The sequence below is a fragment of the Triturus cristatus genome, chromosome 7, assembly GCF_964204655.1.
Source record: "Triturus cristatus chromosome 7, aTriCri1.1, whole genome shotgun sequence".
Classification (NCBI taxonomy): domain Eukaryota; kingdom Metazoa; phylum Chordata; class Amphibia; order Caudata; family Salamandridae; genus Triturus; species Triturus cristatus.
Window position 1 is genome coordinate 1701991749 of NC_140590.1, and position 13919 is coordinate 1702005667.

Consider the following 13919-nt stretch of genomic DNA (forward strand, 5'->3'; position numbering starts at 1 on the left):
AAATGTCTATGCGTTATCCCGAGTGCTTGTATTTTCTTTTACACATCTAATGCAGCTTGCTTCCTTATACCTTGATGGGTGTTTTTAGCTCGAGGGAATAGATCAGAAAACATTTCTGACTGGCAATATTTAGTGTCATAGTGTTAAGGCAGTGCTTGCTCAAAACACCTTTTAGCACTGTATTATGAAACCAGGATTCGTTGTGGTGATACATTCTGTTCTCTGTGCTGCTGTGCTTTTATGCTGCATTACTGCAGATTGATTATGTTGTTTTGTACTTCGGTTGTTGTGTGTTTGATTGTGTACTGCCCTGTTTGGTTTTAATTGTGCACTTATATTGCTTTGATTATGTTATCATGTCATGTTCAGTTGTTTACTTGTCAACAAATGCTGCTAGATTTCCAGCCAAAAGCAGCACATGGCTTGGAAGGCCCTGTGACAAGCATCCATTTACCACACTCTTAGGTGATTAGTGTTGCTGCAGCTCTTTAAGCATTTTACAAACCAGTCACGTAGAAACTGTAGCAAAGGCTCTGTCATAAATTATCGCCCCCCATTCCTGACTTTACGTGATACGGCCCACAAGGTAGTGACTATGAGCGACTCTTGTTACCTGGACAACCAGTCAGTGTGGTAGGATAAACAGGGATGGGCATATAGGGAAGCCCTCAGTGTGAGTTAGTTGAGATTATGATCTACTAAGCAGTGCACACGTTATGGTCTACCACCCAGTGGCGGCTCCTCGTGGGGGTGCTGCGGGGTGGTGGGAGGGCAGGGTGGGGGCTAGTAAAGTCTGGCATAAGGCCGAAACAGAGTTCAGTTAATAAATAAATAAAGAAAGAAAACGGATTTCATTGCGTGTGCTGCATTGCAGCGCACACAATGAAATGTGTTTTATTTATGAACTGAACTCCTGCCTAATGCTGGAGTTTTCTACCCCCACCTTACCCCTCCCCCGCCTCACCGCCCGGCAGCACTCCCATGAGAAGCCGCCACTGCTACCATCATCCACACATATAAGTACCTTCAGTTTCTTTGTAACATACTAACAATTATAGGGTACATGGTCAAAACAATAAACAGAATTCCATTCCTATCCTTCTTGATTTTCTGCTGCCTCCGACATGGTGGATCACTCTTTTCTTATTCACTCTTTTTCTAAACTCTGGATTTTGGTGTTGCTGTTATTAAATTGTTCTGATCTCATGTTATTGACGGCTCCTGTCTCCTGGAAAGGGGCGCTATCCTCATCCTATAGGGTGCTCCATCATGTGACCCACGACTTGGTGCTTGGCCCATTTCTGTTCTCCATTTATAGTCTTGTTTTATCTTCCATGTTCTCTATTAATTTGCACTTCTATATTTAATATTATCCGATCTATTTATCACTTTACTGCCCTCTAACTAACTTCCCTTCTCCCTCCATTTCCTCGATTCTGATCCTGTTTTTTTCCTTCAGCTCGAAACTTTGGAATCATTTTTGTCTCGTCATTGAGTTTTTCATAGCAACTCTGTGGTGAAAAACTGTTGCTTCCATTTATCGAAAATCCGTAAAATCAAATCGTTTCTTCTTTTAAATTGCTTCTTCATTGTTTTATTCCACTTGCAACAACTCGTGCACATCACTTTTAGTCTTTCCTAATGTCTTCTTACTTTGTTGGTAAATGCAGTACACAGTTCATGCTTACTTGAAAATTAGCTGGAGTTTTTCACCACATTTGGTGCAGACATTGCTGTATATCTCTAGACAAGTGTTGCTGGGTTCAGCCCTTCATCAGTAGATGGCAGCAGTATTAAATAGCAAAGAAAAAGCATCTGGGGTTGCTTTGCTCTCTAAAACTCCAGCTAATTTTCAAGTAAGCATGAACTGTGTACTGCATTTACCAGGATGCTAAGGGGTGAACTGTGCTGGGACTGTGAGGAAGTGTGCTCCTAACCCCCATTCAGTTGTCAATGTATTACAACTTATCCAGAACTTTGCTATTTATAAGGACACTCTCACAATAGACTATTTATTTATTTAATTACTTATATAGTGCTAGAATCAACCCCCGAAGGAGTATCTCTGCGCTTAGGACGGACCGTGAGGATGTATTGCAGCGAGAGCAGAATCAGGTGTTGAAAAGAGTGGTCTTAAGCAGCTTCCTATATTGTAAGTGATCGGTGCATTGTCTCAAAAGTATGAGAAGCTTGTTCCAATATCGAGGACCAAGATGGGAGAGGGCTCTTCCTCCCAATCTAGCCTTTCTTACTCGAGGTACCACCAGGAGATGTTTGGCACCGAGCAAAGAGATCTGGAAGGTACATAGGGCGTGAATTTCTCCGAGAGGTAAGAGGGGCCTAAATTAAGCAGTGACTTGTGGATAATGCAGCTGATCTTAAATCTTACCCGTTGGCTGATAGAAAGCCAATGCAGCTGCATAAGAAGAGGGCGGGAAGGAGTCCTAGGAGGAGCATTGAGGACCAGTCGCTCCGCCGTGTTCCGGACTACCTGCAGTCTGCTGAGCGGGTCATCATTAGCGGAGATCAGCAGGCCGTTACAGTACTCCAGACGGCTTAATACAAGTGCTTGAACTAAAGTTTTCCGGGTTGAGTCAGGGAGCAGAGGGAAGACTCGACGAAGCAGGCCTATTGTGTGGAAACAGGAACCTGCAGTCTGAGCAGCATGCTCCTTCAAAGTCAGGGCTTGGTCCGAACGAATACCCAAGTTTTTAACTGTCAGCTTGGGGGCAGGATGAGGGCCTAGATCAATCGGCCACCATTCTGGCATCCATAAGGACGGGGCTTCTCCGAAGAGCATAAACTCTGTTTTTCCCACATTGCACTGGAGGAAATTACTCTTCATCCAGTGGGAGATAGCTCTCATACCATTAGAGAAGGTCGACTGCACAGAAGAAGTACATTTGTCGAATGGAAAGAGCAACTGAGTGTTGTTGGCATAGGATATGGGGATAAACCCCTACGTCCTCAGAAGATTGGGCAAAGGAGCGACATAGATGTTAAACAGCGTAGGGCTCAAACATGAGCCCTGAGGAACTCCCTTGGACAGTTCTGTTGGGGCCGAACGATACGGGCCTAAGTTGACAATCTGGGAGCGAGCTGATAAAAAGCTTGTCATCCATTGTAAGGCCGATTTTCTTCGTCCGATCTCCTTTAGTCTTCAGAGCAATATAGGATGTGATACTGTGTCAAAGCGGCAGATAGATCCAACAGCACCAGAATCATAGAATTGTCCTTATCTAGGATCATCCTGATGTTATCCGTGACCACTAGTGCTGATTCGGTGCTGTATTTGGGCCTAAAGCCGAACTGGGAGGGGTCTAAGCAGCCCGTGAGTTCGACATGATTAGAGAGATGAGTGTTGACGTGTTTCTCCATTAATTTGCTCAGAAACGGAAGGAGCAAAATAGGGCGGAGGTTGGAGAGATCCGTCCAGGGGAGTTTAGTGTTCTTGCGGATCGGTCTGACCTGTGCAACTTTCCATTCTAACAGTACATGGCCTTCTCTCAGGGAGAGATTAATGAGAGATTGAATCGAGGGAGACAGATGATTGGCCAAGGGAGGGATAACTTTAGCAGGGATGAGGTCTGAATGGGATCAAGATTTTATCTTATAGATCGATAGTTCAACCTCTGCTGATATAAGTGTGGGGAAGTACTCTATCAGCTGAGGATTTATTGGGACGGGGCCTCAGAACTTTCACAGACCTTAGGGCTGATGAAGGACTGAAGGATTTGATGCAAAATTTCAGGGGCGTTACCAGCCTGGGCTAATTGCAATGCTATATGAGTTTTCCATGTTGTTTTAATGTTTTGGTAGCTGGATCCATTCATGTCACATTATTAACATTAATGCGGGGAAGAAAAAGTATTCAATAGACTCATTTTTGCCAAAATTCCTGGTCTGAACGGGGATTGCCTGTGTAGGACTCTGAGGGAGTAGATCATGAGTATTAATGTTACATGGAAACTGAAGACACCGGAAGACGGTGAAAGCTACGGAGAGTCAAACTCGAAAAGAGAAAGCACAATGGAGGTGAAAGAGAGGTGTAAATTAAGAAAGAGACATACTGGTCGGAGATGGGGTGTAAGGGGGAAAAGAAAAAGAGGACAACAAGGAGAGAGAAGGAAATGAAAGCAGGGGTGCGCGCGCACGACAGCAAACATGCGAGCGGCAAAAGTGAAAGTAATCAGGGTCCAGATGGCGCCTCGGGTGTTGAAAGCTGGCGGCTGCGCGTAACAGCAAGCTGGTGGCAGGCTGCCTCTGGGTAGCACTTCCAAAACCCGCTTACTAAATGTCTCGCTTGAGACAGCGCATTCGCTGGCTCAGGTGAGACCTAAAAACTGGGAGCCAGATGTACTAACCATTTGTAAATGCTCCGATTAGCAAAATTTGAGCAAATGCAACAGCAAAATAGATTGTTTATAGCCATTTTATGCCATTTTAGGACTAGGTGAACTTTTAACAACTTCTAAAATGCGATTGGGCATACCAAAATGGAACAGATGTGTTGGCCTCCCTTCCAAACTACAAAGCTGCATCATATGTATCAATGGTTTGCTGCTGAAATTTCAAGGGCAAACCACTGAAAGGTTACCATCTCTAAGTTGGGGGTGGTATCACCTTCACAACAAGGAAGAGGTCCCCTTTGGACAGCTGCCAAGTTACAGAGAAACTTTAAATAAAAAATGTTTTAAAAAAAGTTTTTTTCTTTTTTCTTTTAAATCACCGACATGGCAGTCTGATGACCCTTGCAGACCACCATCACTGTGATTGTGGCCAATCGTGACCTACCTAATGACAATTAGGTGGGTCAATTTGTAACTCAAATCTGATTCAGAATTTTGCAGGCCAGCCTATCAGTACATAAGTTGGTTTGCAAAATTTCACACGTGTCACAATTTGCGACCAATGCAATGATACATATGGCCATGGGTTTGACTCAGCAAAAAACATGTCTATGAAATGTTTACCAGCTTGAAACATCAGTCCCCATTCTTTACCAAGAGTCAACTCAACAAATACCATCATGGTATGCTACAACAGCTACACAAGGTAACTGCAGATAATGTTCCAATTTTATATTTACCTTTTCTTCTGCTTCTGTTATAATGCATTTTAGTGTGTTGTTATTTTGAGCAAATATATTTCTTTATTGTACTATACTCTGAATTCACAAACTACCTGGAAACAAGGTCTGGTAATGTCAACTTTTTCCATGAATATAAGGTAGCAATGAAGTCAATGGAATAAATCCCCATATGTAAAGAGGGGTATGGTTTGAGTGGCACAGTCGCTAAACATGGGGAATGTATTTGGTCGGGGAGAACCTGTCTTTGAGCTACCACTATAGAGCTCACTGGATGGAAGTGTAAGTAGTTTGTTTTACAGGTTGTCCTTGATGGTGTGGGTGATTGACAGGAGGAACACAAGCACATGCCTTAATTTTTACACCAGTGCACTAAGCTATTTATTCTCATAACAGGAAACAAGCACTCACTTTCATATACACATCAATGCCAGCATTCATACCCCAACACTGTGCCAGCAAGTAACTGTATTAGTGTATGCAATCACACAAGTGCATAAGGACCATCATAGTGCTGCTTGTGATAACATTCAAATACAAATGCCTGCTGCCAACGTTGAGAGTAGTGTCTAAATGCAAGGCAAGTATAACCAACACCAGAGTACTAATGCAAGCATTCAGGCAACAGCATGCTAGTTCACGTATTCACATAGTTGCTTGCTAGTGCAATGCTATAGATCACACACCAGTATGCAAGGGTAATGATGAATAGTATCCATACTAGTGCAAGCATCCAGAACACATTTGTTTCCCTCTCACCAGGAGTATTTCCGCCAGAGGAATCTGTTTTGGATTCTGTATATTCTGCAGATCAGAACCAAGTCTTTGGACATGGTTTGGTGAAAGTGGGACTCAATGTCCATGAAATCCCTCTTCGGCCGACGCACAAGAACCTTCAGAAAAGTAGACTCTGGGTTCCATAACTCCATCGCCCACGTAGAAGGGTAAGGCCCTGTGTAGTAAGGAAGGGTGCCAGGATCTTTCTCCATCACTGTCCTACAAAGCGAAGTTAAACAAGAGGATGAAATATTAAATGATGGCCATTATGACTGGAAAGAGGAGGCAATGAACAACGACGGTGGAAAGAAAGATCAAACAGTGAAAGAACCACAGAGAATTGAAAGAAGGCAAGACCCCGTACTAGGGCAAAAAAGGGTTTAAATTAAAAGACAGGACAAACAAGAGGTAAAAATTGCAAGATGAACATAGTAACAGAAGCTGAAGAGGGAAACAATAATTTAAAGCATGAAAATGGAGGGAAATAACTGAATAGCAGGAAAAAGAGAGAAATTAAAAGACCACAAAGAGGAGGAAACGTGGGAAATACTAAAAGACTATCATAGAGCAGAGAAAGAAGGCATCAATGAATATGAACTATTTAAAATCCAAAGAATCCTAATGAAATGGATATCCTAGTTTGTTAATGAGATATATATAGGTCAATGTCTCTCCCTGTGATTCACAATCATATAGAAATTATTGAAAATCAATTAGGATCTTTTTGAAAAGGGCTTGGGAGAACTGATGAATGCATTAATGACAACGAGGGTAAATACAGTTAGGAGGTGGGAGCTTCATTTTATGAGAAGAAAGTAATGTCCTCCAGGCTATATTTACACCATGCTACTCATGTTGCTGATCACAACCTAGATTTGGGAATTAGGTGAACATCACTACTCACCCCATTAAGAATGGTAAGACCTTGGAATAATGTGACCCCTGTGCCCAAACCACTGGCTAAGAAAAATGGGTCAACCCACTAATTCGAGATGTGAAAAGATCTGAAGGAGATGTAGCACCTCCTCATTTTGTAAATTTGAACTAACAAAAACGCATACTTGCCGACATGTATGAAAAGGGTGTAACCACTATTTTTGATAGCTCGCTTCTGTAGAAATAAGTAACAGAACAAAGGGCATCTCTAAACTGGTTAATACCAAACCACCACACCATAAACAGTAGCAAAAGTCTAATATTGTCTTAGCTATACAGATGCAAGAAAGAAATTATTTATATATTTTTATAAATGATTCGGCCAAAGTTCTACAAGTTTCTTCATCATCATCAGCCATTTAACTTCCCAAAAGAAGATGAGATCTCTACAAAAGTAACAGTGGAAGCTCCAGTCTCTCTGGATATCAGTGCACAAATTCAAGATTTTATGGTTACCTTACAAGTTACCTTCAGTAAAACTCTTTCTAATGTGAACTCTATCTTACTAATCATTCATCACTCAGCAATATTCCTACGTGGTGCTAGAAGACGCTGTGTGGCTCAGAGTTGACTTAATACCGCACCAGAAGTGGAGACAGTGGGTACAATATTATGGATTAAAATGCTACACCAAATGACAGCCAGTGATTATTCTTTTTGCAAGCATCCCTACCATCATATTTTGTGTGATTGATGTTATGCCCTAAGTGGCTAAGGATATGCCTAGACATGGGTCTCTTGCTCACTCTACCATAGAACCCAAGCTATACTTCACTGATGAGGGCTATGAAGGCCGAAACCGGTCTGAGGTTGCTTGTGTTCCCTTTTGGAGCGGCACACATTTGCATTAGGTGTGCCTTTGTCTAAAGTTGTAACGTGGGTGAAAAACGATGGAATGCTACCCTGAGCCAGTGGTTAAACATTTTGCAAGCATTCCTCCCCTCACCTTTGTGTGACTGATTAATAAAAAAACTTACCCAGACGGGGCAAGCTTCAAATCTCATGGCTAGACAGGCTCATGAGTATTAAAATGAAAATTTTACCATGTCTCTAATAGGTACAATAGAAGGAGGCTTGGGATTTCCCAATATCACACACTACTAATACGCATACATTACGATGAGCCCCAGACTTGGCCAACCGTTGGTACACAGAACCATGGGTGATCTTGAAGTAAGATTGCACCTCCAACCCCTTGCATTACCTTGACTGGCTGCCCTGCAAACAGAGACCCCATTATCTGGACCTGCTTTCCTGCATGTCTGTTACGCTGAATACTGTAACCAAATAGCCACATATAATAAAGACACATTTCCCTCAGCATTGACATCACTAGTCCTGAACCCTGATTTCAGGCCTTGACAAAAAAAGAGACAGGCTTCAGCAGATGGAAATCCCATGATCTACCCCTACTAGGAGAATTATTTGAGAATAGCAAACTGCTCAGCAGGGAGGCATGTGTCGAGAGGTTTGACATCACTCGTACAGATGACTATCACGTTGTCAACAATTGCATTGGGTAGGTGTGTGACCATTAATGAAGCTTCAGACTTCAGAGCTAAAATTCAATAGATTACATTTTTCTGAACAGAAACTAAAGAAAGAGACTTGTAGCATATAAAGTAACCCAACCGAGTCAGAAACATATTTACTATCCAACTCGGACAAACACCACAAGAATACAATTAGGAATAGTCCCTGTTTCCAATAAGGATATGTTCACAGAAGGCGGCTTGTACCATACAACCCTCAGAAAACCATTAAATTGTTGCCAGACTGTTGGAAACCGGGCAACCGGGTTAGCAGTCACCAGGTTCCCAGCACCATGGTAGCTTGGCTCGAGCGGTTGGGGTCAGGCACCGTGCTAAGCGTACGTCACACCCTCACAATAACCATGCGTTCATCCGTTCCAAAAACGACACTACACCGTAAAAATAATGCAAGTCAAGTTGAAAATATATATGTCTTTATCTTATTTTCTCTTAGTTGCAGGTTTCATTACATAAATACAATACAATAAGGTTTTCCTTCAAAAGAGCAGGTCAAATAAATAATACTGTTTTGCAATTTCAATAAATAGGTTCAGGTCCTCATTTAGCACAGAATAAATAGATGGGCAATAAATACAGATGGCAAATAAATACAGTCAGACAATAAATATAGTGCAGGAATAAATTAGTGGATGACAATAAATAAAGCACCTCAATAAATAAGGTAAAACAATCAATGACAGTTACAGTTCAAAACATTTCCATGAGGTCACTTGGTCTTACTTTGCCCATACACAACTTAAGGACACTTGGATGGCATGGGGGTGACCCACCTAGATTGATCAAGGATGGGGCCTAAGCTGAGGTAGAACAAGAGTAACCTAAAGATCTGGCCCTCCAAACCACACAACCCTTTATGGAGGTCACTGTACCAGTCTCAGTTCACCCCTGGCACTCTCAGGCTGGTTCTAACACCCCTTTAGCCTCTAGGACGGTCTTTTAGGGCTCCACAGGGCCTCAGATGCCCCCTCTACCACTTACTGTCCTTTTCACGATGATCGGCTCCGCTCGGCGCCGTGTCGACGCCGTGAGGCGGCTCCGGATTGATGTCGCTGGGTGGTCTCGACTTGATGTCGCTGGGCGGTCTCGACTCGATGTCGCTGGGCGGTCTCGACTCGATGTCGCGGGGCGGTCTCGACTCGATGTCGCCTTCCGGCGTCACAGGGACTCGGACTCCCCACTTCCTGGTGTCTCCGGAGTGCGATCTCCACTCCCGACCTCCGGCGCGCTTCACCTCAGTTTCCGGCGACTCCGGTGGGCGGACTTCACTCCCCCGTCGATGCCCTCACCTCGACCTCAGGTGACTCTCCACTCGACCTCCGGCGCCTCTCCACGATCTCCGTCGGCACCCTCACCTCGACCTCGGGTGACTCTCCACTCGACCTCCGGCGCCTCTCCACGATCTCCGTCGGCGCCCTCACCCGACCTCGGGTGACTCCTTACTCGACCTCCGGTGCCTCTCCACGACCTCCGTCGGTGCCCTCACTCGACCTCTGGCGGCTCCGGGTACGACGTCTGCTTTCTGTCAGCGCCGCTTCTCGACCTCAGGCCCCAGGTCTCCAGGCTTCTCGACGTCAGGACTCCAGGAGGACACTGCTGAACAGGTCAGGAACTTGCTGTTCTTCTTCTTTAAGGCCTGTTCCAAATTTTCAGTCCTTTAAGATGGTTCTTCTGGTCTTGATCCCACACAGGGCTCTAGGTTGGGCTTGGTCAGTAGAGACTAGCATCAAGGGTGGGTTTCTGGACCCCACTCCAAGCACTGGTTTCCACCTCTGCTGCCTTACTCCGACCTCCTTCTATCTCTGTCCTCTCTCTTCTCCAGTCAGTTGCCAACTGCCACTCTGAGATGGCCTCCCAACATTCTAAACTGCCTCCCACTGTCACAGGGTTCTAGAATGTTACAGAAGGTTCTAGAAACCTCCAGTGGGTTCTGGTGATGTCACAGGTGGCCACCATTTTGTGTCTCAGGCCCTCAGACAGAAGTTCCAGGGGTAGGGAAAATGGCTCCCTGACCCTGCATCAACACTAAAAAGTCTGGTGGTTCCCAAAAAGGAAAAATTATAACAGGGTTTGAGGCAAAAGTGGGACAAAATAAATAATGATGAGGAGGGACCACCCAAAGGGCTGACAGGTCTAACACGCGTCCCCCCCAGCTGAAAGTGGGGAGAGCTACCCAACCCCTTGGGAGTTCTCATCACTAAGGCGGAAATACCTTGAGAGACCGTCTGCATTGGCGTGGTCCACTCCAGGCCGATGTTCCACCTGAAAGTCCATTCCCTGTAGGGAGATAGAACACCTTAGCAACTTGGGATTCTCCCCCTTCTTCTGCATCAGCCAACGAAGGGGTTTGTGGTCGGTCTGAACTAGGAAGTGCGAGCCAAACAGGTATGGCCGCAACTTCTTCAGAGCCCATACCACTGCAAAGGCTTCACGCTCTATTGCACTCCACTTCTGTTCCCTGGGAAGTAGTCTCCGGAATAGGAAGACCACGGGTTGATCCAGACCCTCTTCATTGAGTTGCGATAACACTGCCCCAATGCCATGTTCCGAGGCATCTGTCTGGACAATGAACTCCTTGGAAAAATCTGGGGCCCTTAAGACCGGGGCCTCGCACATGGCTTGCTTCAGTTTCACAAAGGCCTGCTGACAAGCCTCCGTCCAGACTACCCGTCGAGGTTGTTTCTTGGACGTAAGCTCCGTGAGGGGGGCCACAATGGTCCCATACCCCTTCACGAAGCGGCGGTAATATCCGGTGAGGCCCAGAAAAGCTCGGACCTCAGTCTGAGTCTTGGGGGGTTCCCAGGCCATGATAGCCTCGATTTTCGCCTGGAGGGGTTGCACCGCTCCCCTACCCACCAAGTGTCCAAGGTACACTACCGACCCCTGCCCGATCTGGCATTTACTGGCCTTGATCGTTAAACCAGCGTGTTTCAGGGCCTGGAGAACAGCTTGCAGGTGACGCAAGTGATCCTCCCAGCTGTTACTGAAGACGGCAATGTCGTCCAGATAAGCAGCAGAGAAACTCTCCATTCCAGTGAGGATCTGGTTCACCAGACGCTGAAACGTGGCAGGTGCGTTCTTGAGCCCAAAGGGCATCACGCAGAACTGGTAGTGGCCCTTGGGCGTGGAGAAGGCTGACCTTTCCGTAGCTCCATCAGTCAGAGAGATCTGCCAGTACCCAGAAGTAAGGTCAAAGGTACTCAAATATTGGGCAGCTCCCAGCCGGTCAATCAGTTCATCCGCCCTCGGGATCGGATGAGCATCAGTCTTGGTTACTGAGTTCAGTCCCCGGTAGTCCACACAGAACCTCAGTTCCGGTTGGGCCCCCGGTGGTGCAGCTTTTGGTACTAGTACCACCGGACTGGACCAGGGGCTGCTGGAAGGTTCAATCACTCCTAGCTCCAGCATCTTAGTGACTTCACTGTGAATGCTGGCCTTCACCTTGTCTGTCATCCGGTAGATCTTTGACTTCACAGGTGGGCTGTCTCCTGTGTCCACGTCATGGACGCACAGGTGAGTCCTACCCGGAACAAGGGAGAACAACGAAGAGTACTGCCCCAGGACCTGGCGGCAGTCCTCCTGCTGTTCAGGAGTTAGGGACGGGCAGAGAATCACTCCCTCCACCAACCCATCCTTCTCTTGAGACGCAAATAAGTCGGGGAGAGGCTCGCTTTCCACGTCCTCTGCTCCATCAGTCACCATTAACAATATGACTTCGGGCCTCTCATGGTGGGGTTTGAGGCGGTTGGCATGCAGCACCCGTAGGGGCTGACGAGGGGTCTTTAGGTCCACCAAGTAGGTAGCCTTACCCTTCTTCTCCAACACCTCAAAGGGTCCTGACCAGCGATCCTGGAGGGCGCTAAGCTCTCCTGGTTCGATCACCCACACCTTCTGGCCAGGCTCCAACTCCACCGGGTGAGCATTGTGGTCATACCACGCCTTCATCACTGCTTGGCTGGCTTCCAAGTTGTCAGAAGCTTGCTTCCACAACTTAGCCATTTGGCTCCGGAAGGCCAGCATGTAGCTCACCACGTCCTGGGGAAGCTTTCTGGGAGTTCTTTCCCATCCGTCTCTCACCAGGCTGAGAGGTCCACGCACAGGGTGCCCATACAAAAGCTCGAAGGGGCTGAAGCCCACTCCCTTCTGTGGCACTTCCCTGTAGGAAAACAATAGACAGGGTAGGAGGACGTCCCATTTCCTCCGCAGGCTTTCAGGCAGACTTCTGATCATGCCTTTCAAGGTTTTATTGAACCTCTCCACCAGACCATTGGTCTGGGGGTGGTAAGGAGTGGTGAACCGGTAGGTCACTCCACACTCCTTCCACATCGCCCGCATGTATGCTGACATGAAGTTGGTCCCCCTGTCGGACACAACTTCCTTGGGAAAACCCACTCGGGTAAAGATTCCCATCAGGGCCCTAGCCACAACAGGTGCAGTAATGGTCCTCAGAGGTATGGCCTCTGGGTACCGTGTGGCATGATCCACCAGAACCAGGATAAACCTGTGACCAGCTGTAGTAGGCGGATCTAACGGACCCACAATGTCGATGCCCACCCTTTCAAAGGGGGTGCTAACGACAGGAAGTGGTTCCAGGGGAGCTTTCAGCTTCACCCCTGTTTTCCCACTGGCTTGGCAAAACACACACGTCCGGCAGTAGGTGTCGGACGACACTTTCATTTGAGGCCAATAAAAGTGTGAGACAAGCCGGGCAAAGGTCTTGTCTTGCCCCAGGTGTCCTGCCAAGGGGATCTCATGAGCCAATTCCAGAAGGAAGGCTCGGTAACGCTGAGGGACAACCAAGGCCCGTGACGATCCGTGCATGGGTGCCTTGGGTTCACTGTAGAGGAGGCCATCCTCCCAGTAAATATTGTAGTTCCCCTCAACGTTCCCTGCTGCCTGGGCTTCGGCCTGTCGCCTCAGTCCCTCAAGGGTAGGACACTCCCTCTGGCCCTTGCAGAATTCCTCCCTGGTCGGCCCTCCCTCCACGTGCCACTCGGCCGGGATGGGTAGGTTCTCCAGTTTGGTAACATCCCCCTCCGCGGACTCCTGGTCCACCTCCTCCGGTGGCCTATCCGTCACACGGGGCGCGGATGCCGAGGCAGGCTCCTCCTGCCTTCGGTTCTTGCCTTGACTGGCAGCCGGCGGTGCCTTTGTTCCAGGCTCCCGCCTAAGCGAACTCCCCCTCCGGGTAGTCGCAGACCTTGTGCTGACACAGGCCCAGTCAGGTGTACCCAGCATCTCAGCATGAGTCCGGTATTCCACCTCCTTCCAAGCATTATGCTCCATGGCATTCCCCAGCAGACAATCGACTGGCATGGCAGGGCTTACGGCAACTCGAAGTAACCCTGCAACCCCTTCCCATTCAAATGGAACCTCGGCCACCGGATAGTGGCCCATTCTGCCGTCAGCCATCGCGGCAGGGTGGAGTACATGGGGAATCACCTGCTCTGGAGACACCAGTTGGCTACGCACCATAGTCATACTGGCTCCTGTGTCTCTCAGAGCCTCCCCTCTTTGGCCATTGATGGTGACCCATTGCCCATACTTTGTGGTATTTGCGGGCACCT